At 39.6% G+C, this 26,682-nt stretch overlaps 1 protein-coding gene and 1 long non-coding RNA gene across 7 annotated transcripts in view; one reads left to right on the top strand and one right to left on the bottom strand.

Annotated features, from left to right (window-relative positions):
- Stk38l (serine/threonine kinase 38 like) overlaps positions 1-26,233 on the bottom strand; it is an 80,958-nt gene extending 54,725 nt beyond the window's left edge. Inside the window, exon 1 of one of the 4 annotated variants that reach the window (XM_004844755.3) lies at positions 26,132-26,233. The gene's annotated coding sequence lies outside the window, so the exon portion shown is untranslated. Of the gene's footprint in view, positions 1-25,517; positions 25,541-25,619; positions 25,958-26,131 lie in introns of those variants that run through there. The other 3 variants (XM_087192788.1, XM_021258324.2, XM_021258323.2) reach the window with 3 other exon arrangements.
- Positions 26,234-26,328: 95 nt separating this feature from the next.
- Positions 26,329-26,682, top strand: part of LOC110349146 (uncharacterized) — a 29,596-nt gene continuing 29,242 nt past the window's right edge. For 2 of the 3 annotated variants that reach the window (XR_015443624.1, XR_015443625.1), the window contains exon 1: positions 26,329-26,647. This is a non-coding gene — a long non-coding RNA (uncharacterized LOC110349146). The remainder of the gene's footprint in view (positions 26,648-26,682) is intronic. The other variant, XR_015443626.1, reaches the window with a different exon arrangement.

The raw sequence follows: 26,682 nt of genomic DNA, 5'->3' as shown, positions 1-26,682 counted from the left end.
TGTTCTGGCAGTGTGGGTAGAACACAAGTGAAATGATGCACAATACCTGCCTTCAAAGAAGACAAATGTATAAACAAATAACAATACAACTAGGTACGATGATAGGGATGATGAAGCTGAAAATACCGAAGACTTTCACAATGTAAGAGAGTCTAGAATTGTAAACAATTGTATTTGCAGGAGAGACAAAATGGTAGAAGAGATGGAGCAGAAAAGTATCCAGGGATAAAACTGAGAAAGACCATGAATCTGATGCCAAGGAATTTGGATAGTATCTTGAAAAGTGACAAGAAAGCCATCTGAAAGGTTCTAAGCCTAGAAATGATGGGGTCCAGTTTACATTTTAGATAAATTACTGGGGCATGAAAATAGATTCAGTTGCTGCTAGTGACACTCCAAGAACAGAGGGAGGGAGTAGGGAGAGAGTAGGAAGGGAAGGGGGCTGACCTAGTAGTCAGGAGATAACTAAAATGGCCCAGAAGGAGGCCATAAGGGCTTGAATCGAGGGAATATTAGTGGAGATTTCTCAGAGGTTATATCATGCTTTCTTGGCAACAGGGAAAAGAAAATATAGCAAGTTATGTAAGTCACCATTATTTTAGAAATGCAGATTTTAGGTACCCTAACATTCCTCCCCCATCTTTCAAGGTAACTCAGAAACTGCAGCATGAATCCAAAGTTACTGATTATTCATCCATGGGTCACAAGCTTCCAGCACAACAGTAGCACACAGTAGATACTTAGTGAATTCAGGCTGTATGTTGACTGTGACAAATTAGTAAGACACACGAAACAGTCAGGACACGTTCTCTCTGATCACTGCCACATTCATAGTGACCTGATGAAAAGCACTAGCAAGGAAAGAGTAGAATTCATTTTTGGGTCATTTTTACGCCCTTCTATAACCTTCACGATCTCAGTAATGGCTCTCCACTATTTTATCTTAAAATGTGGGATAATTAAACTCTTGTTGAGATTTAGATTACTCCTCACCTGTAGACCATACTTTTTTCCTTACAAATTACATAGTGTCTTTTATCTATGCCCCTGAAAAAAAGGGCATTTCTAAGAGAAGTATCAGAAAGAATGCTTAGTTAGCCCTAGGTCCTACAGACCACATGGACTTCTGTTTCAATTTTATAAAACAGCAACAATATTTTTCCTCAAAACACATTATTCAAATGGAGAAAAAAAAGCTGAAATACAAGTGTAGATAATCTAGATAATGTCTTGCTGTTAATGTCTATTATTCTAAAAACAGAAAATTCTATTTTTAATTATTTTCTTCTTATGTTTCCTGGTTTTCTCAGCAATAAAGTTGCAATAGTACACCTTACCATCAAAACCTGAAAATCTGGTCATTCTATTCCATATGCTAAATGTTATTAACAATAATAACTATTATATAATCTATAGGCTGAGGATATAGCTCAGTGGTAGAACATTTGCCTAGCATGTGCAAGGCACTGAGTTCAATCCTTAGTACCACAAAAACCCAAATATGTATAATTCATAATAACTGACTGAACATTATTTGGGTGCCTGGCAACATGCTTAATAATGTACATTATCTCATTCGATTCTAATGTTCACATTAGTTCTAAGAAGTGGTACATAATGTAACTGTCATTTTGCAGTACAAAAAATTTGGGCTCAGGGAAGATACATAACTTATTCAAAGTTATAAACCAAACCAGGAACCAGGCCTATTAGATTCAACAGCCCAAGACTCTTCCCCAGCACGAAGACTACTGAGATAGGTGAGCAGGTATTCTTATCTCTATTTTAAAAATAAAAACATGAGGCTCAAAAACCTGACAAGACTCACCTAGGCAACACATTTAGAAATGAAGCCACATGAGGCTCCTGGTCCAGGATCCCTCTCAAGACTGGACTTGCTTCATGAACAAATCCTCCCACAGGAATCATAAGAGTAGAAAATCCCACCCTTGTTTGAAGGAAAAAGGACAAGCATATAAAATAAAACACATACACACACACACACACACACACACACACACACACAAACACACACACACAGAGGGTTTTGTCGATACAGCATAAAGGTCATGAGGATCTTTTTAAAGAAGTTTCTCACACATGGAGGCTAATTTCAGTCAAATCACAAAAGGATATAGTTTAGAAAATCATTCATTTCATCTTTCTAATCTGTAAACTCTTTTATATTTTCCAACTGTTTCTGTATTTGTTTCTTTTACAGTCCATACTAAGCTGCCTAAGTTTTCAGCACATAGAAGAGACTTAGGAACAAGTTAAAGAGCAATCTTCTGTCCCCAGCCACATAGAAAACAGTGTCCACAATGAATCCTCACAGAATCTCCTGCCAATAACAAGCAAGTGCAACCTTTCTCTAATGTACTGTGTGTGCACAGGAGGAGGGCAGACTATGAAACTTTAAAAAGAAACCCCATTCAGGAGACTAATTTCTCCTAAGTGATTTCCATCTCTTAGGGCATTTGGCTGTTGACAAGATGATCCCACCCCTGAATACTCAGAAGTTGGACCCAGTCTCAAAAAGCACAGATTCAGTCAGGCAACACAGCAGTCTGGATTTCCTTCTGGGACAAACAGGGAATTCAATTGGTATGAAGCTCTCAAAACAGCTAATTAATTTTAATCCTTGATTAAATGACCATACAAAGAAGGCAAAAGAACTACTCTCCCAGTCCTTCTTTAAGGGAGAGGCAATAAAGAAAAAAGCATAATATTTAAGGCCCATAGCAAAGTTTTAAAACTTTTCCATTAACATACACACCCTAAGTCATCACTCTAATAGCTTACAGTGCATCACCTCAGCACCATCCTTCCTATCCATGGTCATTTCAACCCTGTGCTAAGTCTACTCAAAACTGAAGGGGTAAGAAGCTATAACATGTTTCATTCTTTTTGTTTACTCACTTAATCCTCTAATTTTAGAGTACATACATTGTCCTTTATTCATGTGAGTCTTAATCTATAGCTAAATGAATAAGTAAGCCACAGCTGAGAGGAAATTATATCTGAAAATAGCCAATACCCAAGGCAGTAACAGTAACCTAAAGAAAATTGCCTCATGAACCAATGAGAATGCTTTGAATCCAAAATAAAGACTCAGAAGAGGAACTTTTTTAACAGAAAGCTAGTGAGTAGACATTTTTCAGACACATTTAGCTACCTTCCAAATACTGCATACAAATTCCTATATTGCAGTCTTTTGGGATGGCACTATCTGAACTGGATACTGGGTATTAAAGCTCAAAACCTAGGTGGAGCCTTGTGTAGTATTAAAACCACTGTCCACACACTACTCTCCAAATATCTGCATGAACATATGAGGGACTGATTTAAAGGATATGGATTTCCTGAAGTCTTTCACAGGCTATGGTCCACTCACAAAGATTCAAAGCTCTTCAGATGGAAGCCTGATCGCCATATTCTTCCATCAAGCAACTCTAACTCCAAGCTTTGCTCTCATCTTAAAAAGATGTGAGCCCACCTACCATCCTGAAAATGTGTCTTCCCATTCTCTCACCCTTGCGTTTGGGGGTGTGTGTTTGTTTTTCTGGCTTTGTTTGGATTTTTTGAGGCGGGGTCTCCTTAAATAGCCCAGGCTGGTCTCAAACTCCCAATCCTCTTGCTTCAGCTTCTCAAATGCTAGGCCTGCATATGCCCAGCTTCACCATCACATCTTAAAAACAGAGTTTTGAACTACAAATGAATTAATGCTTCTTGAGATACCAAATTGATAAATATCTCATGGATCCACTTCTAAGTCTGCAATTAGACTGCCTGAGGGGCTGGGGATTTAGCTCTGTGGTTCCGCCGCCTGCCTTGCAAGTGCAAGGACCCAAGTTCCATCCCCAGTACCAAAAAAAAAAAAAATTAAACTGCCTGAGAAGGAAACTCTGATTCCATTCTTGCTTGCTGTGTATCTTAGACACTTTCGTCTGTCTGAGCCTTGGTTTTCTCATCAACTGAAAGGATTGTTGTGAGTTACTACATGTCATGAACCTAGGACAGTACACATGGTAAGTGCTCAACTTGAAAACACTATTACCATTATCGCTATTAGCACGGTCACTCTTAAAATTACATTGTTAACATGTCCTTTTTACTATCCTTCCAAAAACTGGAAAAGTCAATCTAAAAGCAATCAGGATCCCTAAACTATTAACCAAAAGGAAATAATACATTGATAGTTTGGTCAGCAGCAAGTTACATATTCCAAAGAACTTAGGTCTGTGACTTCTGAATGGCAATAAAATATACTTTCAGAAAAAAATTGCCAAACACAATGCCTTTGCCATCTCAAACTGTGTTAAAATATTATTTGAAAAGAGTCAAACACCTGTCTTTTCATGGTACCACAAGGATTTAAACTGGGAATTGTGGCGCTGCTGGGAGTCTCCACCTGCTGAAGGCTGGCTGTCTTCCCAGCGGGCTCCTAACAGGAAAGGAGGCATTCACAACCCTGACCACGGCCTGTAACTCTGGCCCAATCCTCAGCCTCACAGGTTCAGTTGTTGCTACCAGCATCACTAAGGCAGAAATCAGAATACAAATTTATTAATACAGATACTATACAAATACAACTGTGATAGAAATAGGAATGCCTGTTTATGGCCATACATAGCCAACACTTTCATTACTGCCAGATTTATATGGACAGCTAAATCATAATCAGAAGTTCCAAGGTACACAGAGAATCAGAAAGAATGAAAAATCAAACATTTAATGTTCTTTCCATCTATTTTTGTGAGTAGTATTGGGGATCGCTCCAAGGGTGCTCTACCACTGAGCTGTATCCCCATCCCTTTTTCTTATTTTGAGACAGGGGCCTCACTAATTTATCCAGGCTGGGCTCAAACTTTCTCCGTCTCCTCTGTGCTCAGATTACAGGTATGCACCACCATGCCTAGCATTCAATTTTATTTTTTAAATTAAGCAAATACTATGTGTGGGTAGTCCTCTAGGTATGAGGATACAGAGGTCTCTGTTTTCAGAAAGCTCCACATCTAAGTAATAGATGAAGATTATATCTTTCACAAAAGCTTACTGTATTATTATTAAGAGCAAAACAATCAAACGCAACCTGTATGTTCAACAGATACAATTGTAATTAAATGATAAATTCAAATGATGAGAAAAATAGAGCCTCTTAAGAGTATTTTAAAATAATAATTCATTACAAAAGAAAATTAACATATTAAATTTTAAGAAGCTATAAGAGTATACAGTCCATGACCCTATACACATACACACATATATATTTTTTCTGTACCTTTCCATGCATAAGAAAAAAGCCTGGAAGGAAAGTCACTAAAGTACTAAGAATTACATTTTCCAATTTCCTAAAGTATTACATGCCTTTTATTACCTGGGGAAAATTTACTTTTAAAGTAATTTCAGTCTGCATGCATATGAAGAACTCTTCCGATACACCCAAGTCACACATGAGGCCAGTTCTTGAACACCTGTCTCTGAACTCTTAAGTAAGCTCATCCTCTTCCGTGGCTTTAGACAACACTAAACAGGGGTGAGAAACACACCTGAATTTTCTAGCCCTATCTTTTCATCCAACCAGTAGTCCCAGGTTTCTCCTACTTGTTAACACTTCAATTTAACCTTACTGAGAATTCATATTTAATCACGTCCAAAGTAAGCATAACTTTTCCCCACAGTCAATCTTCCTGCAATCCCACTTCTGTCCACAGCATTTCCCTTATTATATTCAGTCGCAAAGCTTGGAAAGCAGCCCTGATTCATCTCTCTCCTTTACCTAGTTCAAGTTTATTAATAAACTCTATCAAAATCCTCTAATCTTGCCTTCATGTCTTCATTTTCACTCCATTTCTGGATCAATGCAGACCCCTGCAACCCTGCCAGTTAACATTTCTTGTACCAGCATCTGAGTAGGGGGACTGATGTCATTCTCTCTATCTTGAAATCATTGTTCCTTACATAGAACCAGGATGATACCATTCTCTGACTCAAAAACTTCTCTCTCCAAGTGCTAGGGATGAACCCAGTGCCTCACACATACTAGGCAAATGCTCTACCACTGAGCTAATCCTTAGCCCTCAAAAATTTTTAAAGCCACCTCAACCAAAACTTCTATACTCAGCTGTTATTAACCCAAATTATTTTAAACCCCGTAATTTGGCTCCACCCTACTTAACCTTACTTTCTACTATTCACATAAGCCAAAAGACACGCCATAATTAACCTCACCAACAAGCCTTGGACAGGCTTAGCACATGAAAAAACCTGGATTCAATCCCCAGCACCAGATAAATGGATAGATGGATGGACGGACAGACAGATACACAGACAAAAAAGAACAAAACGGCCCTTCCTTTTCTCTCTACTTCTACTTAAAGAAACTAATTTTTTTCCATTGCAAAGTTTTTCATGATTTCTCCAACTTCATTTATGTTTCACTTTTCAGAACTCTCATGTAGCTGGATTTAGTCACACATGCTGTAATCTTCTATTAAATTCCAGACTAGCTGAGGGCAGGAACCTTACCTTGTTCTATCTCCCACAATGTATAGGATGATTCAGAACACACACAAAGTGCTCAGGCTTGTGATGGATCCAAAGCTAGATTTATCAACCCCAGCCCCAGCCTCTCTTTAACATGCACACAGCAATTTAGGCAGGTCAAGCACCATCCTGAGGGATACAGCACAGGATCACGGAGGTCCTGGGGGTATACTACTGGATGGGTGACAGGTGGTTCTAAGTCCTATACCAGCAATAACAGAGACAGAGTACTTAGCAAGGACAATGGGGGCCAAGTACTTCCTTTCAAGGGGACAGTAATGGGATATCTCAAATACCTTCCATCTCTGAGAGTAAGCATCTGGTTTTTTGCCAGGAGTGCTTTCACTGGGGTGAATGTCAAAGACAAGCACATAATAAAACAAAAGACCTGCCTACAGTTCTGCTTATTATTCATAAGATACTAATACATAAATCACCAAATCTCACTGAGCCTCAACAGAGGCCAAGAGGCATCGTACTGCTATTACGTAAGAGATGGTAATAGCCAACTAACAAGCAGTTTTTTCATAAAAGTGGAAGAAGTGTCCCAAATTTATGAAGCTATTCAGTCTTCAAAAGACATTCTATATGCACTGGCTCGCTCTCTGAACTTTCTTAAATATAGAATGAGACAGACACAAAATGTCTTATTAAACAACACAGAGATATAATAGGTATTTTTATTCTGAATATATTTTAAATACACAAACTCAGGACCACCTCAAAACCAACTTACACAATGATTTTATGAGTTTTCTTCCATGGAAAATACAATGTTTGAAAATGTTTACCTAACAAAATTTCGAATGTGGTCACTTTGTAAAAAGGTATTTCAATCTGTCCATCTTGTATTGAATTAATTAAAATGCATGGAATTTATAAAATGTAAATTATAAAAACTAATTTTCAATATTTCTGTTTTTAAAAGCTGAAATTTACTGTAAAGGCATGAATTTAATTTCCAGATGTAACGGTTGAATTCTCAATAAAGGCACTATTGCTGCCTAGGCCTCAACCCTGACATATGTTTTGAGAGCAGGGATCATTGTGAAGCTTCGTCTATCACGTTAATAGCATTAAAGAACAGTGTAAAAGGTATATTAACGTCTGGTTCATACCTTAACAAACAGGTTCTGTAATAATCTCTTTTCTGATAGGGAAGTACACCTTGTAAAAATCAAGAAAGCAATGTTTAGCAAGAGATTTGCTTCTGCTGGTGGTAATAAAATCTAAGATTTGCTGACTGCTTCTGGGTGGCAAGCACATGCTAACAAGCACATACATCATACACTGTGTGTAGATATATGTAAAGCTTTTAAAACAATGTCTAGCAAATGGTAAACCCTAAGTAAAAGTCAACCACCGTTATCTTCCTATCACTTAATGCTGAAAGAAGATTAATGTTACGCAAAGAAGGCATTACTTCACTTTGGAAATTATGTGCTGCACAAAAACAAATGGGAAAGGCGTTAGCAAAAACGTGGTCACAGATCCTGCAAATCCATGCCCAGAAGAGTAAAGCATACCAATACAAAAAGAAGTTTAGAGTGTGGATCCTAAACCTTTTTCTGAAGCATTATAATTTTTGGTTCATTGATCAAGTGAACTTTTAGCTGAAAAGCTGAAGAAAGAAAGAAAAAGTTCAGATATTACTGTAACTACAAAAGAACCTGGGCGTGCTCTGAAAAGAAAGTGACAATACTGGGAATGGTTGACTGAGCTGGCAACAATACAGTCTTAGGTCCTTGCAAACCCATGCCCAGAATGTGGATATTAAACAAAGAAAGAAAACATCTAACAAACCACCAGATAAGTATCTGATACATATGTTGTAAATTTGGTCTAGACTTTTTCTTCAAACAAATTTCCAAATGAGGTCCTTTAAACTTCCAAAAGACAGCAATTAGGATAGACAGACTTGTAGAAATGATTGACACATGCTGCTATGTTAAAGCATGATTATATTTAATACAAAAAACAGTTGAAATAAATTCTGAAATTGGCAAAGTAAAACCTTTTGAGACAGAAAAAGCTATAGGAAAAGTGATTTAAAGAGATTCAGTGAAGAAATGGAAAGACAACCAAAAAATATAAAATATGATCTTATAAGCATCATGAAAAGCTAAGAAAGAAAAAAAACCATCGAGAATATGACAGCTACGTGGAAAACTCCCTTTAAATGTGAGAAAGTAATTTTGAAAGTAAAGAAAAATGAGAAATAAAACAAAGTAACTGAAAAGTCAAGAAATTAGAAGGAATATTGAAATACTAATCATTGAGTAAGACCAACAAGTGAAATAAAGTTCAAGTGCTAATGTCCATGGACAAGGGAGCTGAAGTGATGTTGGGTAGAATGTCTAAACATGAAAGCCTCCCAGCGGAGGACCATCTGGAGGAGTCTCAGAGCCGCAGCGACAGCCCCTGCTGGTCGCAGCTCACAGCCAGCACTGTCTTCCCTGGCAGGGTGGGGAAATACAGCCCTGCAAGGCGGGGCCAGTAAATGTCCTGTGCCACATGGAGGACCCATTCTGCCCCGCTCCACAACAAGCAGAATTGAGGATAGAATAAACAATCACAGCTCGGCATAGTGGCTGAGCCTGTAATCCCAGTGCTCTAGAGCCTGAGGCAGGAGGATTACGAGTTAGAGCCCAGCCTAGTCAACCTAGCAACTTTGTAAGACCCTGTCTCAACATAAAATACAAGATAGCTGGGCATTTAACTCAGTGGTTTCACTGCCTGCTGCGCAAGCGCAAGGACCCGAGTTCGATCCCTGGTACCAAAAAAAAAAAAAACCCAAGATAAATAAAATAATAAAATAAAATTAAAATTAAAATAAAATGAGTTTGGCATGTATCTCAGGGAGAAGGCATTGAATTCAATCCCCAGTATGGAAAAAATATATGATTTTTAGTTTTTAACTACCGAGGTGGTCTTTTATTTTAAAACTGACAAACCGTATTAGGACATTAGATAATAGAAAAAAAATGGAACTCTCTTCAATAAAAAGTGCCTTAAAATTGATTAGCAGCTCCCAGATGGTGCTGTCACCCATGCAGCCTGCCCAGGTCCGCATGCGGAACCAGGCAGGACCCTGAGACCGTGCGCCCCACCCCTAGGTGTCCCACAACCAGGTGACATACCCTGCGCCTGTGAACTGATGGAAGAAGAGACCAACACCCAGGGGAAGAGTGTCGCTCCAGGACTGAATTGTCGCCCTACTGTAGAACCTAGACAGCCTTGGGAGATGGGCTTTGAGAGGGGAAAGTTTGATAGGGGTCTCTAGGATCCCCAGGGAGGCCAGAGCCGACCAGGAAGACCCCAGGACCTGACTTCTGTTGTGAGAGTCCAAGTCTGGAGGGGGACATCCTCAGAAGGGGTGGTCCCGACCAAAATGTCTCACAACATGAATGACAAATTCACCAAAGATATAGAGTCCTTGAAAAGATATCACAGGGCCAGGGATTTAGCTCAGTGCTTCCGCTGCCTGCCTCGCAATCGCAAGGACCTGAATTTGATGCCTGGTACCAAAAAAAAAAAAAAAAGAAATCATGAAAATATACAATTCAGAAACTACAGAAATTACAGTTGCACCTCAGTTCACAAACTTAATTCTTGCCATAATTCTGATCACAAACTGAATTGGATGAGAATTGAATCAAATTTCCCCATATCATCTGAAGCTATCCATTGAAGCTACCCATTGAATTTGATTCAGTTCTTCTCAAATGGAGTTTTTGACCAGAATCACGGAAAGTGTTGACATCATGAACTGATGTACCAGTGTCAATGTAAAGACAGTGTCTGAAATGAAGACAAAATGGTATATTACTAAGAAATATTCAAAGAAGCAAGGACCCAAGTTCGATCCCCAGTACCAAAAAAAAAAAAAAAAGAAAGAAAAGAAATATTCAAAGAAGCCACCAAAAAAAAATAAAAGAGAACACAACAGACCATCCAGCGGCTACTAGATGACATTAAAAAGACCAACCCAAGGCTAACTGGAGTTAGAGAAAGCTAGAAAATAATACAGATAGAATTATTAATACGATTACAGAAGTCATAGTAAAATGTTTCTCACATACAGTGGACCTTCGAATTACGACCAGCCTGACATATGAACAACTTGGGTTATGACTGGAATTTTAAGAGTACAAATAAGTTAATATGATACCATTACGATCTAATGGGATGGGCCTCTGAATTGAAATGGTGTGATGCAGGAAAGCAGATGCATAAACCACTATTGATATTCCAGAGATGGAAATGAGCTGAATGGTTACAGGAATTTCAAATGTTGAGATATTTGCTAGAATTCTCCCACAGCTAAAATCAATCCCTCTAATAATCCTTAATAATGCTAATCCTTCCATCATGTTTCAAATAAGAAAAATATTGGGTTTTTTTTGTACCAGAGATCGAACTCGGGACCTTGTGCTTGTGAGGCAGGCAGTGGCCCCACTGAGCTAAATCCTTGCCCAAGAAAAATATTCTTGACATAAATGTAACCACTGAGAAGAAATCAGCTGATTCAATGAAAGTGGTGGAAAACTTGAGCACAATTAACCATGGAATTTTGAAGTTCATTAGGATAGGCGGGAGAGGGAATCCAGGACACAATTAGGGAATACAAATGACAACACATTCAGAGAAAAGAAAAGCAAATCTGTCTGAGACCCTAAAAGAAAAGATGAGTCATATGTTTTAGGAAGCTCTCAAGAACAGAATTCTATCTAAATTAGCTTTGACTAATTCAACAAATATTTACTGTTCATGACTATGTCCCCAGTACTGTTTTTGGCCAGGGTTTACAAAACACCTTACACCTTATGGAGCTGAAATTCTAATGCAGGAGGGAGGTGGGTACAAAGTTTAAAGTCTGGAAGAGGCATTAACATTTTAAAGAAGGTCATGAGGACAGCATTATTAAATTTTAAAGAAGGGTCTGGTGCTTTTTGTTTCTTTTGCAGTGCCAAGGATCTAACTCACAGTCTCGCCTGAGCTAGGCACATGTTCTACCACTGAGCTACATGCTCAGCCCCAAAGAAGAAGTTTAAATGAGGTGAAAAAGAGTGACTCAGAGGGATGAGAGAGCAGCTCAGTAGCAGAATGTTTGCCTAGCATGTATGAGGCCTGAAGTTTGATCCCCAGCACCACAGGATTAAAAACAAAAAGAGTGACTTAGAAACCTGAGGGAATAAGGTACATACAGGATAACTGCAAAGGTCCTGAGGCAGAAGTAGGCCTGTAAGAAACAGCAGTTTAATACAAGAGCAGAATAAGTAACCAGAAAGTGACAGGTGCCAGAATGTGTAAGGCCTTGAAGAGAACGTGAAGACTCAGATTACTATGAGTTTTACTTGTCCCAAGAATTCACACTTATTTGCCTCTATTACACTAAATGTGCAGGTACAATTTCTACATTTTATTCGGTGTTATGGGGAAAGTACAAAGAAGTAGAAAACATGATTACTGCCCAGAAGAGAGTGTAAATTTTAAATTCTGCTAAAAGTAAATTATAAACCAAAAATGAATTTAAAAGAATAGCAAGGAAAATGTTTTATATCTATGTATGACTTGAAAAATACCATATTTAAACTCTGGGTCTTAGAGTTAATAATTCTTAAAATTACATCACCAGAAGAATGCAAGAAAGGATGAGAGAGAGAGAGATACAGAGAGACAGAGACGAGACAGAATTAAAGAGTTCGAGTCAGAAAAATACATATAACAAAACAATATTGCTCCTACTCATTTCAGTCACATAAAAACCTGAAATGGTTTGGTCTCTATGAAATAGAATTCTGGCTGTAAAGTGCAAAAGATATTAATGACAGAAAAGGAGAATTCATTTTGAAAAGACTAGTAGCACTAAGAGCTCTTCGAAAAACAGGTTTTTAAAGTCACAGAAAAGCACAGGATAGACACATACCATGGTGTCTATAAAGGAAACACGGGATGACATCAGGAAGTAAAATGCCCACCATGACTGGAACTTAAGAAATCCATCAAGGGCTACAAAAGAGGCTTTTGAATTTATGTCTGGAGAGGAAAATACAAAGCCCAGGCCCTGTTTGGTAAAGTAAGTGGTACAATTAACACATGAGAAAGAAAAAAGGAAAACCTTCACTTTTGTTTTGCTTTTTAAAAACCTAACACTTGAACAGAATTCACAAAGACCTTTTTACATATTTCTATTTTCCAACACCCTTGAGAGGTCATCTCAGCCCCTCCTTTAGAAAGAATTCCCAGTTCATGTGCATCTCCCACGCCTTGCCTTTTCTTCTCAGGCTAGAACGGTCAGAATTGGAGTGTTGGGATGATACAATCTGCAGCCCACAATGGTGAAGAGGCCCTAACAGCAATGCCCAAAGTACTGTGAACATTCTAACTTGGCCAGGTATCATGAACACTTAAGTATCGTGAGCCTGCGTGTAATTCTGTTGCATGTTACAAGTATACTGACAAATTGTAAGGCCAGAGAGCTTTGCTAAATAAAACATAGGAGACAAACTGTTGATTTTTCAAAGTGAGAAAGAACATGGACATTCCAAAAAAACTGTTTATCATCTAGCCTGGGGAAAATTTTGGTATAGATTTAAAGCAGCTTTTGAATAGACAAAGATAAGTGATCACTGAGCTCCGAGAGGGAGGACAATTCCTGCCAGATAATTTTTCTGTCAGCAACCCTATGGGACAAATCTACGTGACTCCCTGAAAGGTATTTAACAGGGCTTACTCAACAGTTCTTGGCTGAGTGACAGATATATTTATAAACTGATTAAAACAAAACTCAGAATACTCATAAATAAGTTCTGTGAGACTCATAGGACCTAAGCTATGTTACTAATGATCAGAGAAAAAACTTCTGACATCCTTATCAAAATGTAGGGATGAGTAGAACCTGGACAGTGGGGCAGCACAATCAGAATTAAAAAACAAATGGGCCGGGAATTTAGCTCAGTGATTCTGCCTCCTGCCTCGCAAGCGCAAGGTCCCAAGTTCGATCCCCAGTACCAAAAAAAAAAAAAAAAGAATTAAAAAAACAATTTTAACAAATGATCATCTTCAACAATTTAATATAGAAAATGTAACAATTTTTAAAAAATCAAATACTAAGAGACAAACATATAAAAAAGCAAAAAATGGGCCAGGATTTAGCTCAGTGGTTCCGGCGCCTGCCTTGCAAGTGCAAGGTCCGAGTTCAATCCCCAGTCCCAAAAAAAAAAAAAGCAAAACATTTTGTTGAATAAAATGACACAAATTAGGGGTCAGCAATTTAGCTCAGTGGTGCCGCGACCTGCCTCACAAGCACAAGGTCCTGAGTTTGATGTCCAGTACCAAAAAAAACAAAGACATAAGTGTGAGGTGACTGCCCCCTAAATTTATGCATTAATCTTAAGCTGAGTTCACAGATCCTTAAGATCAGGAAAAAGGAAGGTGAACCCCAAATTCTATGCTGTACTAATTGGCTTAGATCTGAGAAAGTGTTCCAACACTTGGCAAGGCCCTAAGCCGCATGAAGGGGCAAAGTAAGTACTCTCATAACTTAAAATTAGTTCACCCTTTGTAAGTAATGTTATCATGAATCAAATGGAGTGGGAGAAATTAGCCCCCAACATAAGTGATTCTAAGAAAATGCATGGCTGAGTAGAACTAAGGTCCCAAGTCTAATCAAAAGTAGGGTATAATTTCTGGCAGGCAGGATTAGAATATACACTAAGAAAGATGAAACCTTTTTGACTGTGCTTTCATCTGGATAAGACTGTGTTGCCAGAAAAGGATTATTAGTCCAGAGACAGGGAAGCAAAAGCAAGACTCGACCTGAATGCCCACAATGCTGACTGAGGTCAAAGCATTCTAACCACAGAGAGCAGCATAGATAGGGCAGGTGCATGCATCCTCATGAAGCTGCTCCACCCAGTTACCTTGGCTTAGTGACATTCTCTATTAAGCTGACCTTGTGACCAGAATAATTTGACTTCCCATATAGATTCTCCTGCAGAGGTGACAGTGTGCCAACCAAATGACACCAGCCTCCATTCATTCTACTCACAGGGACATAAACAAGTTCATTAATTAGGATTCTTGTCTTTTGATTACTTGTTAAGTATAAATGAATTCCATAATCTTGATGACTTCTGAACCCAAAGAAAAAAATTCACGGGCATGGACCTGGAAAAGTGAGGTTTATACCTTAAATATGACAATCCAGGGCGGGGGATTTAAGCTCAGTGGTTTTGCTGCCTGCTATGCAGGCGCAAGGACCAGAGTTCGATCCCCAGTACCAAATAAATAAATAAAAATATGACAATCCATCTCCAAATTGTAAACATCTGAGAAGCCATACCTTTTATGTCAATTCTATTTTGTCTAAAACTGAAGTACAAATTTTAAAAGAGAAAATGAAATAAAAACATATACACTGAGACATGGCCAGGATGGTGAAAACACTGGCACTCGTATCATTTGAACAAATTCAGTGAAGACACTTAACCTGCAACAGAGAGGAAATAAGATAGCCATCTTCAAAAATCACTAAGTTACAAGTGCTCAAGATATTATCTAGTACTGTGTTTTAGGATATAAAAAAAGGACATGCACACAACACTGTGGGAAAGTCAAAGAGAAGTACGTATGTGACAGGAGGTAAGAAGTCAGGAAGGCCCTCTTTAAAGAAGGGATGCCCAAACAGAGTCCTAAAAACACACAGGAATTACCCAGAAAGCAGTGTGTGCAACCCAACATAAGAAATAGCTAGTGGTTCAGTGTGGTTGGAGAGAGAAGTAGGAGTGATGGAAGGTAAGGCAAGAAAATTAAAAGGCCCCACCCCACAAAAGGACTCAGATGCCATGTGAAGGCGTCTGCAGGTGGCTGGGGCTCACCAGAAATTCTAAGTGAGAGAGTAATATAATTAGATTTATGTTTTGGGAGAACCCTGTGATAGCCAACAGAAGATGGACTGAAAGGAGACAAAACTGGGACCAGGAACAGATGACTGTTTCCATAATTTGGTGCCTGAATGAAGATACTGGCCCTGGAAGCAAAGATAGAGCTCCAAGAGTAATAAAGAAGACTTAATAAATGACTGGGTATGATGATAAACAAGAAGGAAGTCAAGGTCGATTTCCAAGATTATGATTTCGTGAAGGATAATATGATGCACTGGGAGAGGTAAGGAACAGGGGAAAGAGCACATGAAGAGAGAAGAAAAGAAAGCTGTGGAAAAGGTGAAGCCAAGTTATCTGTGGAACACGCTAAGGTGGTGGCATCCAGGAGACAATGGAGTCTCAAGTTCAGGAGAGAGGCTAGAGCAAGATACGCAGGTCTGGAAATCATCATCACAGAAGGGCTCCTGAAGATATCAGGACATACGAATAAGGATTAAGAGGAGGCCTGGGAGCACAAGGCTGGGAAATGCCAACCATGTAAGGGAATGAAAGTTAGCTAGCCTGGGATCTGAAGGAACTTAGATACTTAGGCAGACACAAGACACCCATTTGTTGCGGATAATGGAGAGGGACTCGCAGCAAAGAACTGGACTTGATGACCTCTACAGCATCTTTCAACTCTGAAAACGAATCAAAACTCGCAATACAATATTTCTGAGAAATAACTTTTTACCACCACTACAGAAAAACAAAAAAGGGTATTTTTATTCTTTGGCTTTACTGGTCCAATCATAAAAACATTCTGAAGAAAAGCTGTTTTGCTGTTTGGTAATTGTTTTTCTGAAAGGAAAGGAACACTTGGTTTACTTGCACAGGAGTACACCAGCTCCAGATCTAACTTCTTACGCTGTTTTTCCTTCTGTGGGTCTAGTTATATTTTTAGTCAACTTGAAAATGCAGTTTTATCATTTGCAAAAATTCAAACACACATTCTTATTTATTCTTCTCTTCACTTTTTGCCACTCTCTGCCTGAGGCTATACATAATTTATAGATTTAGATCTTATATCTTTTACTACATTTACTTAAAATCACTTATTATAATTCAGAAATGACTATATTTTTACTAATATTTAAATTGTGTTGGTTTCTGTTTCCCTTTCTGCTTAATTCCAAAAATAGACTACAATATTTACAAATCTTTTATTAAATCTATGATTAAAACAAAGTATCATTTTTGCCATAGCAACACACTCAGTGTACTCTAAGACAGGACTGCTGGCAGCTCAGCTTAATACTAAAATTTGGCTACAGTCCCACCACCGTGCACCTGGAACAGGTGTCAGAGGTACTGACCTCTTTTTACCACATGCACTTTTTTCTGTCCTTGCCCCATTGTGCCTCTCCCAGCACTCTACAAGAGGCCTTTTTCTTCTGTTCCTGTCTTTCACTTTCCAGTGAAAGCTATGCCTGTAGCCCATAAACTTTTACCATTACGGTAATAGCACAAAAGCTAACACAGTTGCCAACCCATGGCCCAGAAATACAATGGATACAATTCTAATTGAAGTTAATCATTAACTGTTTAGTTCTCTATAGAAAACAACTTCACTATATCCTGGTTCAGTGGTCCAACCCAAAGATCAGAAAAAGCAATGTAACCACCCTAGAAAGTTAACTTACATGTAAAAGAACCCTATAATGCTTTTTAGCTCTAGAAGTGGAAAGTTCAGAATCATGATTTGCAGAAGCAGGTATCTGCACAACAAAAAAGTGGGTGGAGAGTGGCTAGAGACAATGTTGGACACCATTTGAAGTTTAAACTCATGCAAAGTTATTAAATTGTGTTATTTTAAAACGTAATAAGGTTTAGAGAAGTTATTTTATTTTTTGTTTTGTTTGAGACAGAGTATCACTATGTAGTTTAGGCTGGTCTTGAACTCACTATGTAGACCAGGCTGGCCTCAAACTCAGTGATCCTTTTGTTTTTGAAAATCAAGGCTAGGAATAGAATAAAAGAACTTCAGGTACCATATTACAGTATTATAGTCCTGGGAAAATTTTAAGGGTTACATAAAAGCTCCTGGAAAAGGCAAATAATTATGTCTCTATCATGGTCGCCTCGCTCAAGTCCAGTGCTCTTGAAGCTGCAGCTTTCTTTCTATACAACACACCAAGGGGCTCTAGGCATTCACTAAGGGAAGGTGTCTAGTGGGTTTATCTTTTTCTGTACCACTCTAGCTGATGGGGCCACACATTTCTGTCTAATTTCACAAAGTGGAAGCAAGACACAACTTTTTGCTGCCATTCCACTCACAGGCTGGGAGCTGAAAGAACAGCAGAAAGCCTTCCACTAGGCTAAGAAGCAACAGAAACCTTTCCTTTCAAAGGCCAGTGTGCTCAAGCTGGATAAAAGAAACATCAAAAAGCACAGCAAATAAAAGGTTATTTATCCTATCCAGCCTCAAGCCCCAACACTGAAACAATTCAGGTTCTCATGGCTCTCTAAATCTGTTTCTGTCTCTAACTTCAGCATGTAATAATGTCTTCTGCAGCTTGTTGGCCTGGAAATTCCTACTCATCCTTCCAGTGTAAATTCAAACACCATCACCTCGGGAAAGCTGCTCTCACCCGCCCAAACTGGTGCTCTTCTCTGCTCCTTCTGCTCTGGGCCCTGTTCAATTATTCCCTCACCATGAGTGGAGATCTGCAGTCACCCTGCTTCTGGGGCAGCACCATGTCTTTCCAGCCTCGCACTACCTGGTGTGCTCACAGGTGACTCAGAATGAACGGAGAACTCCCAGGTCTCACTAGATGGGGAATGCTCATCCATTTCCAGCTGCTCCGCTCCAACCTCACCTACTTGAGAACTCATCACTTCCTAGGTTATCTCAAGGAGTCCTTCCCTTCCCTGGTCTCCCTTCACTGGTCTCCCTTCACTGGTCTCTCTTCCCTTGAATACATCCTATTTACACTACTATCACTGTAATCCCACTAAGTACAACTCTAATTAAACTATTAGGTTCAGCAATTAATGATGCAGAGAATGCAATGCTGAAAAACATCTATTCTCTAACTCAATGGGCTCAAATCTAATGGGGCAGAGAAAAGTAAACAATTAACAGAGAACTTACTGGGCTCTATAGAGACCCACGTAATGCACGCTAATCCCTCGGCCTGGCCTGCTGTGCCCTTCACTCTTGCAGGTCAATTCACACAGAAGTTTTCCTAACTGTCCAGCCAGGAGCAATCGCTCCTTCCTATGCTCCCAGTGTGTGCCCTATTACTCCTTTATCACTTTTTGTTTGAATTAGTTATTTGTATCCACACATCATACCTCTTACAGGATTAAATTTTTCTAAATGGAAAGGCAAGATATCTTATTTGTTTATCACGAATAGGTGATAAACGTGGAATTATGATAATTAACCTCAGTAAAACATTATGAGTCTGTGATTCCTTTAGGATTTGCCAGTATTAAGAATATCAGCAGGGCAAATACATGCAATTCAGCACTAAAATTTTTCCTCTAGCCACAAAAATAGAAAAAGTCTATTCTGTTTGGCTAGGTAACAGTTGGCAAATGGAGAATATCATCAACCAGATTTGAAGACGTGTCCAAGCGAAATAGAGCTCCACTATAAAAACACAACAAAGGGCAACTCCCTCATGCTATAAACCAAGCGAACAGCCCCCACTAACAAATACAGAGAAGTCATCAAAAGTAAACCATGGGTAGTACTTACAAAATGGGTGCCAGTCAGTGCACAAACACTTAACTAAACTAAAACATCTACTGCTAATAAAAATTAAATTTAATGAAACAAGGCACTGGTACAAGATAATATTCCAAAGATGGATTGCTAAAATCAGACATGGTGGCACATACTTGTAATCCCAGCTACTCAGGAGACTGAGGCAGGAGGACTATACAAGTTTGAGGCCAGCCTGGGGAACTCAGTGGGCCACTGTCTCAAATAAATATATAGAGGAAAGCTTCCTACATGAATTGGCCACTTTAAAGTGAAGGGCATGCCAGGCAGAAGGATTAGCATGAATTGGGATGTGTATATACCTCAGTGCTCCCTGGGCTCATTACACACACACACACACACACACACACACACACACACACAAGCATTAAACTCCTGAACTGCTCAATGAATACAACTTTCCAGAGTGAACACTTGCAGTTTATCCACACTTTAAAGTCCATATCCAATTTCCTACAACCAGACCACTATCAGCTACCTCATCAAGCCCTTATTGGGATTATCAATTCTTTTTTTTTTTTTTGGTACCGGGGATTGAACTCTGGTCTTTGTGCTTGCATAGCAGGCGGTGAAACCACTGAGGTAAATCCCTGGCCCTAGGGACTATCAATTCTTTAATTGCATTTTTATGGCCATCCTTCCTCTATCTCATTCCTTCATCATAATTGTTTTAGTCAAGAAGCAAGCAGATGAGTATAAAATGAGGTACACAGCAACTTAACTTAGAACTGAGGACTTTATATCTCATGATTTAAAATGCACAATTAAAATTCCAGCTTCACAATTTTGACAAAAGCAAAAAACAAAAGTTGAGGCTCAAAACTACAACACCTTTTATGGAAATGCTGTGCTATAATGACATTTAGACACTCCTAATTGTTTAAATGAAATCAGAACGTTTGATTATGTCATTTATTTTAGTATTCAAATTGCTGAGGACAAGACCCATGTCTCATGGATTCATTTTGTAGCATCTTTTTTTTTTGGTACCAGGGAACAAACTTGGGACCTTACGCTTACAAGGCAGGCAGCAGAACCACTGAGCTAAATCCCAGCCCTATAGCATCTTTATTACACACTGCACATACAGTGGTTTAGTCTGATAGGAAGGCTAGTGTGTCACAGTATCCATATTAGTCAAAATACCCAAGTTTAAATTCAGACAGTCATATTTTGAGATCTTAGACAAGCCACTTGAGTACTTCTTCCCTTTACTTGTGAATAGCTGCAACAGTCATACCCTCACATTCTGCACTGCATGATTGTTATAGAAATTAAGAAAATGTGTGAAAGTACTTTATAAAACTATAAAGTACAACAGAAATATAGTATGTTGCATATTACTCTTAAAATAAGCTTTAAGGATGAGTCCTTTATGGGAAATTTGAATATAGCTGAATTATTTCTGTATACTTTTCCCAAGAAAAAAAAGTTTCACATGCAAAACTGTAAATAACTCCTAAAGGGAAAATTACGAGAGAGAGAGAAAGAGACAGAGAGAGAGAGAGAGAGAGAAAGAGAGAGAGAGAGAAAGGGAGAGTAAAGAAAAAAAAAACAAGTGGGATTAGAACAGGAAGGCAACTTTTTGTAATAAAATAAAGCAATATAAGAAAGAGGAAACCTGGCCCTTAGGGATCAGTTTCTAACTCTACCTCTTAATATCCACCCCTGTGACCCTGGCCAAGTCACCTCTTCTCTCTAAGCTCCAGTTTCACTGTGTGTTAAGTAGAGATAATAACTCAAAAGCGTTCCTGTGGGCAATCAATTAGATTCCACATATGTATATTCAATATACAAACATTTAAATTTATACATGTAGGGCCGGGGATTTAGCTCAGTGGTTCCGCCACCTGCCTTGCAGGCGCAAGGATCCGAGTTTGATCCCTGGTACCAGAAACACACACACAAACAAACAAAACTAAATTTATACATGTACATATACTCAGTACTTAGCATTACATCTAGTACACTGTAAGTAACAGTTACTGTTGTTGATAAAAATCATTAGACTTCTAACATGATGGGTGACATTCAAGAAGAAAAAGGAGGGCCAGGCATGTGTAAGCCAGTAAGATGACAGAGAGCTAAATCTATGTATTACTACTGCGAGACAACTGAAGAAATATATATTACAAAAAGCATTTTTCATATTAAATGTAAAAATTATGTGTCTCCAAGACTGCTGAGGGTTCTACAGAACACAGTCAAAATCTCCAAGTTATAAAACAACAGCGATGGCTACATTCATAACAGTAGAATAGCAATGGGAGAAATGTACTACAAAACGAAGTGCTTATCGATGTGTACAGAAGTTTCTCTGTCCAATTTTCAATCTTCTAAACTTTTGTAGACAGAATAAAAGCTAGGCTCTATTGCAAAGGCACAGCAACTCTGTATGCTAAAAATAGATGGTACCAGCAATCATGCACAGTCATTTCACCTGCTGCCATCTTGTTCTTTATTGGAAGCATTTGTCATCTATGGCCAATCTGAGGTGCTAAACATCATTAACTCCATCCCGTTCAGGAAATGCAAAAGAAGTAAAAGTATTCCAAAATTAGGAAAGGGGAATAAATTTCCCTACTGCATCAGATGTAGAGATGGCAAATAAATTTAATTTCTCACAATGAATGCTGCCTGTGCATACGGGATCAGAGAATTTTATTTTTATATGTGAAAACTGTACCTATGGAATCAGTACAAATCAGGGAAGGAAGGAAGGAAGGAAGGAAGGAAGGAAGGAAGGAAGGAAGGAAGGAAGGAAGGAAGGAAAGAAGGAACCTCCAGTATATATAGCCATCAATTTTGTTGGCCAAAGGTCCGAAGGCAAGGATCTTGTTCAAGAATTTAAAACCTAAGTATAGTACATGTACTACTACCACAAACCACAGACAACTGACAAGGCTTCAATGTGAATGGTCAGGTCACCACAGGACCTGTAACTATTAGCATCTTCCCTGTAACCTATACAGAGACCTTCTAAGAGGGACACTACTTGCCTCAGCGGATTTTCAATGTAGACAGAACTATTACATTGTGGGAAAAAGATGCCCCCAAAATTTCTATTCACAAAGAAGTAAATATGTCTGATTTCCCTGCGATGACTAATTCATGGTCCTTTTTACTAAGTACAATTTTTCAAACCCAAACCTATGCTTAAACCTGTAAAATTTTTATAACAAAGTGGACTTATAAACATCCCCATGAAATTATGGGCTGAAGATCTGGAAAATTTTGTCAGTCAGGATGGTAAATGGAAACAGTGTACCATCACTACTAATTTATATTAAAAATATTTTTGTTTTTTATTTGATTTGCCATCTTTGTCTTGGTGTAATATTATTACAGATAAAGCCTTAAATTTTGCCTTGGTTCTGCTACTTTTCCCATTAGGAAACAGGTTCAGGCCCATCAACCATAAATTATCCTACTACAGATATTTTAGGGAACATACCGTATTCAGGCTAAAGAACACTCAGATCCGCTGAGAGAGACTGGCATCTGGATGGAGCTCTCCTAAGCTACAAGTACTGGCAACCAAGGCATCAGCAAAGAAGCTAGAGAGCTTGGATCTCACAAGACAGGGAAAGTCAGCAATGACCCTACCGCAGTTCACCCCATGCTCCCTGTGATTACAAATGAACTGACTGTGATTTCAGTCTTTAGATAACCAATAAAACAAATATGAACTATTCCCGAAACTTCGTAAATAAAATCATCGGGCTCATTCTTTCAACAATCATTCACTGAGTGGTTCTACGGGAGGCACAGTGCACTTCTAAACACCTTTTACTTCACAATCCCAAAGAACTTTCAAAGCCGTCCCAACATAAAGTGGCAGTGACTAAATTCTCATTTTATACATGTAAATACTCTATTAAAAACCTTGTTTCAAATATTATAAGCACATGATAAGCATAGCTATTGTAGAAACAAAAACTGAAAGGGTTAGATTAATATTCAATCATTAACTAAATTCCAACTTCATAATTTAATCCAAAAGATACCAAGGCCAAGTGGCTTTTTAAAGTTATGACAAAATACACAATGATTCAAACATTCCATTAAGTGAAGGAGTTAATACAGTTACAATTTCTCATTACTGAATCTTTATAAATACCAACAGGTAGTAAAGTCAAAATTACCATAAGTCCCACTGAATGGTTACATTTTAATTGGCATCAAAAAACAAATATCAAAAATGGATTGAAATATCCACCATGATAAAAATGATTCATTTACCTAAGCTTTCATTATTTTGGAGTTCTTTCTAGAAAACTAATCCCACAATTTAGATGACAGAGAAATGCATTTTCCCAAATCAATTCTTTAAATCTACAGATCTAAGGAAGATCATCATGAATGGGAGAGTACATTATGAATGTACTCACTAAGGACAGTGAGTACAGCTACAAGCCAAAATGCCTGGCTGGATTGGATTCCGATTCTACCACTTGCTAACAGTCCTCCGTACCTCAGTTACTCCATCAGTAAAAACACCTAATCCATACAGTCGTGAGGATTAAACTCAGGTATGTAAGTAGTGTAAGAAAAGGTCTTAGCAGCAAGCAGCATTATACAGTATAAAGTGTTCCCTCACCATCATTATCGTATGACTAGATTCCCCAGATCATCTACACAAATGCCTTTTCCTACTCAAAGCCCTCCTTAATTGGTCTGGTAGGATTCAATCCATCCCTCCTTGGCTTCCTCATAAAACATACTTTATATTTTAGTTAGCTGAATGGACACAGTTCTCTCCCATCTCATGAGAGTACACCTCATCTGAGTACAAGACAGCAAACATGCCTCTTGTGGCCGTTCATGTCCCTCTAAGTTCCTGCACCATAGTAACCTGCCAATCAGCAAAACTTCACCTGGAAAAGGCTGATGTAACCAGGACACCACATACTGGTCAGCCCTTACTAAATATTCCCTTAAGATGTGAATTAAAATGTTGGAGGAGGAAGGAAGAAAAGAGGATTCACTTAACATTTTTTTAACTACTGACCAAAGATTGTTTTTAATTTAAAACTTTTTTCTGGTCTAAAGCTTGCTTTCATTATCTCATTCTGTTGTCAGTTTTTTTGTTTTGTTTTGTTTTGGTTTTGGTATAGGGGATCGAACTCAGGACCTTGCGCTTGTGAGGCAGTTGGGGCAGAACCACTGAGCTAAATCCCCGGCCCTCATTACCTCATTCTAAACACTCATGGGGCTTTTAACATAAAAGTACAGCAGCATACTTTCTACATATGTCAAGTCTAACAAAATCATAACTCTCCCATCTGCTGATTTTAATGTACTCCTTAAGATGCTAAATGACAATATGCTTGCTTAATTCACCCTACACTTATTTATGTAGAATAAAAACACTTCAACATTGCATTAAGATGCAAATCTTTCTGGCTTTGATTTTTGCCCTCTTATCCCTCTTTTAAAAAATGCCCCCCTAAAAGTCTTCAAATTCTTTCAGATCACAGGGAAATCACTTTCTAAGGTATTTCATCCAACTTCACAAACACATTGATGTTTCCCTTGCAGGAACAAAACTTTTCTGGAAACAAATGGCTGAATTGAGACTAATGCTTTGTTATTTTCTAGGAAGCATAATTTCTTCTTTGTTCTTACAGAGTTCTACCTTTTGAAATTAAATTTTCAGCATAAAAATCTCCTGAGAACACTTACTTATTTGCACAAATAATCTTTCTCTCTTCTTTGACTTAAACTCAAAAACAAAAGGCTAGAGAACTCATTTAATGTGGCTTTTCCCAGTCATTCCCCAGTGGCAAGCCCTTTCAAGAGAAAACAAATCATACACCCAACTTTCCCTTCTCATTCTACACACATCCCAACCAAATGGGAAACATTATCAGCCATCTTATCACGCTAAGTGAGGTCAAACCAAATAAATCTTTTTAGCCAATGTATCTCTTTTGAGATTGGGATTTTTCAGTTAAAAGTGCTTTGATGAACCTGTACAATAAAGGGATATCATAATTTAACTTCATCTTTTGGACTAATTTATTTCTTCCCAGTCACAAGAACGGTTAGTTTACAGACAATACATAGTCACAAGAGAGAGAATATAATAAACTTAATTGTTTTATATATCCTGAGGCATAGAGAATGCCAGAAAAATTCGAAAAGGCTTCTAGTACTCACACATATAAGACTGAAACAAAGAACTTTCAAAAATCTGTACTAGATAAACAAACTAGGCTTATGAACAACAGACTCTGCTTTCAAGCAGGAAGACCTGTCAACTTCAAGCCCCACGCCAAAGAGACAAAGTCTCGCTCCTCAATCCCCACCTGAGAAACAAGAAGCACAATTTAAAATCAACTGAAGATGTGTCCTCAGATTTCTGCAGTCGTAAAGCTACTGCCCAGATCAGCCCCAAGGAGGAGGCTTACGTCCACTCGCCCCAGCTCCGGCGCTGGCAGCATCCTCGCCCGGCCTGTATCATTTCTCCAAACTCAGGACCGCAAGCGGCCCCAGGAGGTCCAGCAGCATCGGAGCATTGGGGGCATCGGGGCACCGGGCGCGGGGGTGGATGGAAATGAAGTTTGCTCTTTGCTGTCAGCCTGGCAACTTTTCAGAGGTGCGCCGCCCCCACTCCCCACCCATACACGGCCGCCGACCCGACCTTGGGGGGACTGGACGGCACGGGGCCAGGGGTAGGGTCCGGGCGGGGACGCCGCAGCACCGTTGGGGAACCTGAGGCGAGGGAGCGGCGGACCGCGCACCGACCGCCCCGCGCCGGGGACCCTAGGACGCAGCGGGGGACACAGACCCGGCTCGAGGACGCCCGTGGACGCACGGCCGGCCTCACCCGGGGCCGGGCCCAAGGCTGGCGCCACGGCCGCCGCGGACGCGCCCGCGCTCCCGCGTGCCTCGGGCGGCCTGGCTACGACCCTGCACTCACCTGCTCGCAGCCCCCGGCGGCCCGGCCTCACTCGCCCCACGGCCGCCCTCCCGCCGGCCTCGCCCCGCCCCCAGGAGGCGGGGCCCGCGCAGAATCTCGGCCAGCCCTGAACTCTCGCGAGCCCTCCCTCCTAGGCTTCCAGGCGGCCGGGCTGTCTCATGCGGACTAACGTCACACTCATTGCGACCGGAAGTGGCCTTCTGCCGTCAGCGACCGCCCTGCCCATCGCCGCAGTGTCCTCGGACTGTTTCCGGAGTGAAGAAGGTGATTTCTGCTCTCAACCTTCGCGTCGCTGGGTCCGCTTCGCGCTTGACAATTCAGTCTGCTCTGGAGAGGAGCTGAGAGTTTCTCACGTGTCCCACGTGCCATCAGAATGCCACCTTCACAGTCGTACAGGGCGTATCGGCGCTGGAAGGGCTGTGCTTGAAACTAAGGGCGATCCAAGCACCACACATGCTGTTGTCCCAGTGCACCGCAGAGTAAAGTATGTTTTCAAATGTGCCGTGCCTTTTTCAGGTAATATAAACTAGTCTAGAGAATCGGACTAGGTT

This window comes from Heterocephalus glaber, unplaced genomic scaffold (assembly GCF_053883595.1).
Source record: "Heterocephalus glaber isolate CG9 unplaced genomic scaffold, H.glaber_assembly_v1.0 deba00001572, whole genome shotgun sequence".
NCBI classification, from domain to species: domain Eukaryota; kingdom Metazoa; phylum Chordata; class Mammalia; order Rodentia; family Bathyergidae; genus Heterocephalus; species Heterocephalus glaber.
The sequence above is the reverse complement of the archived record's forward strand: the minus strand, read 5'-3'. Positions and strand labels throughout refer to the sequence as shown.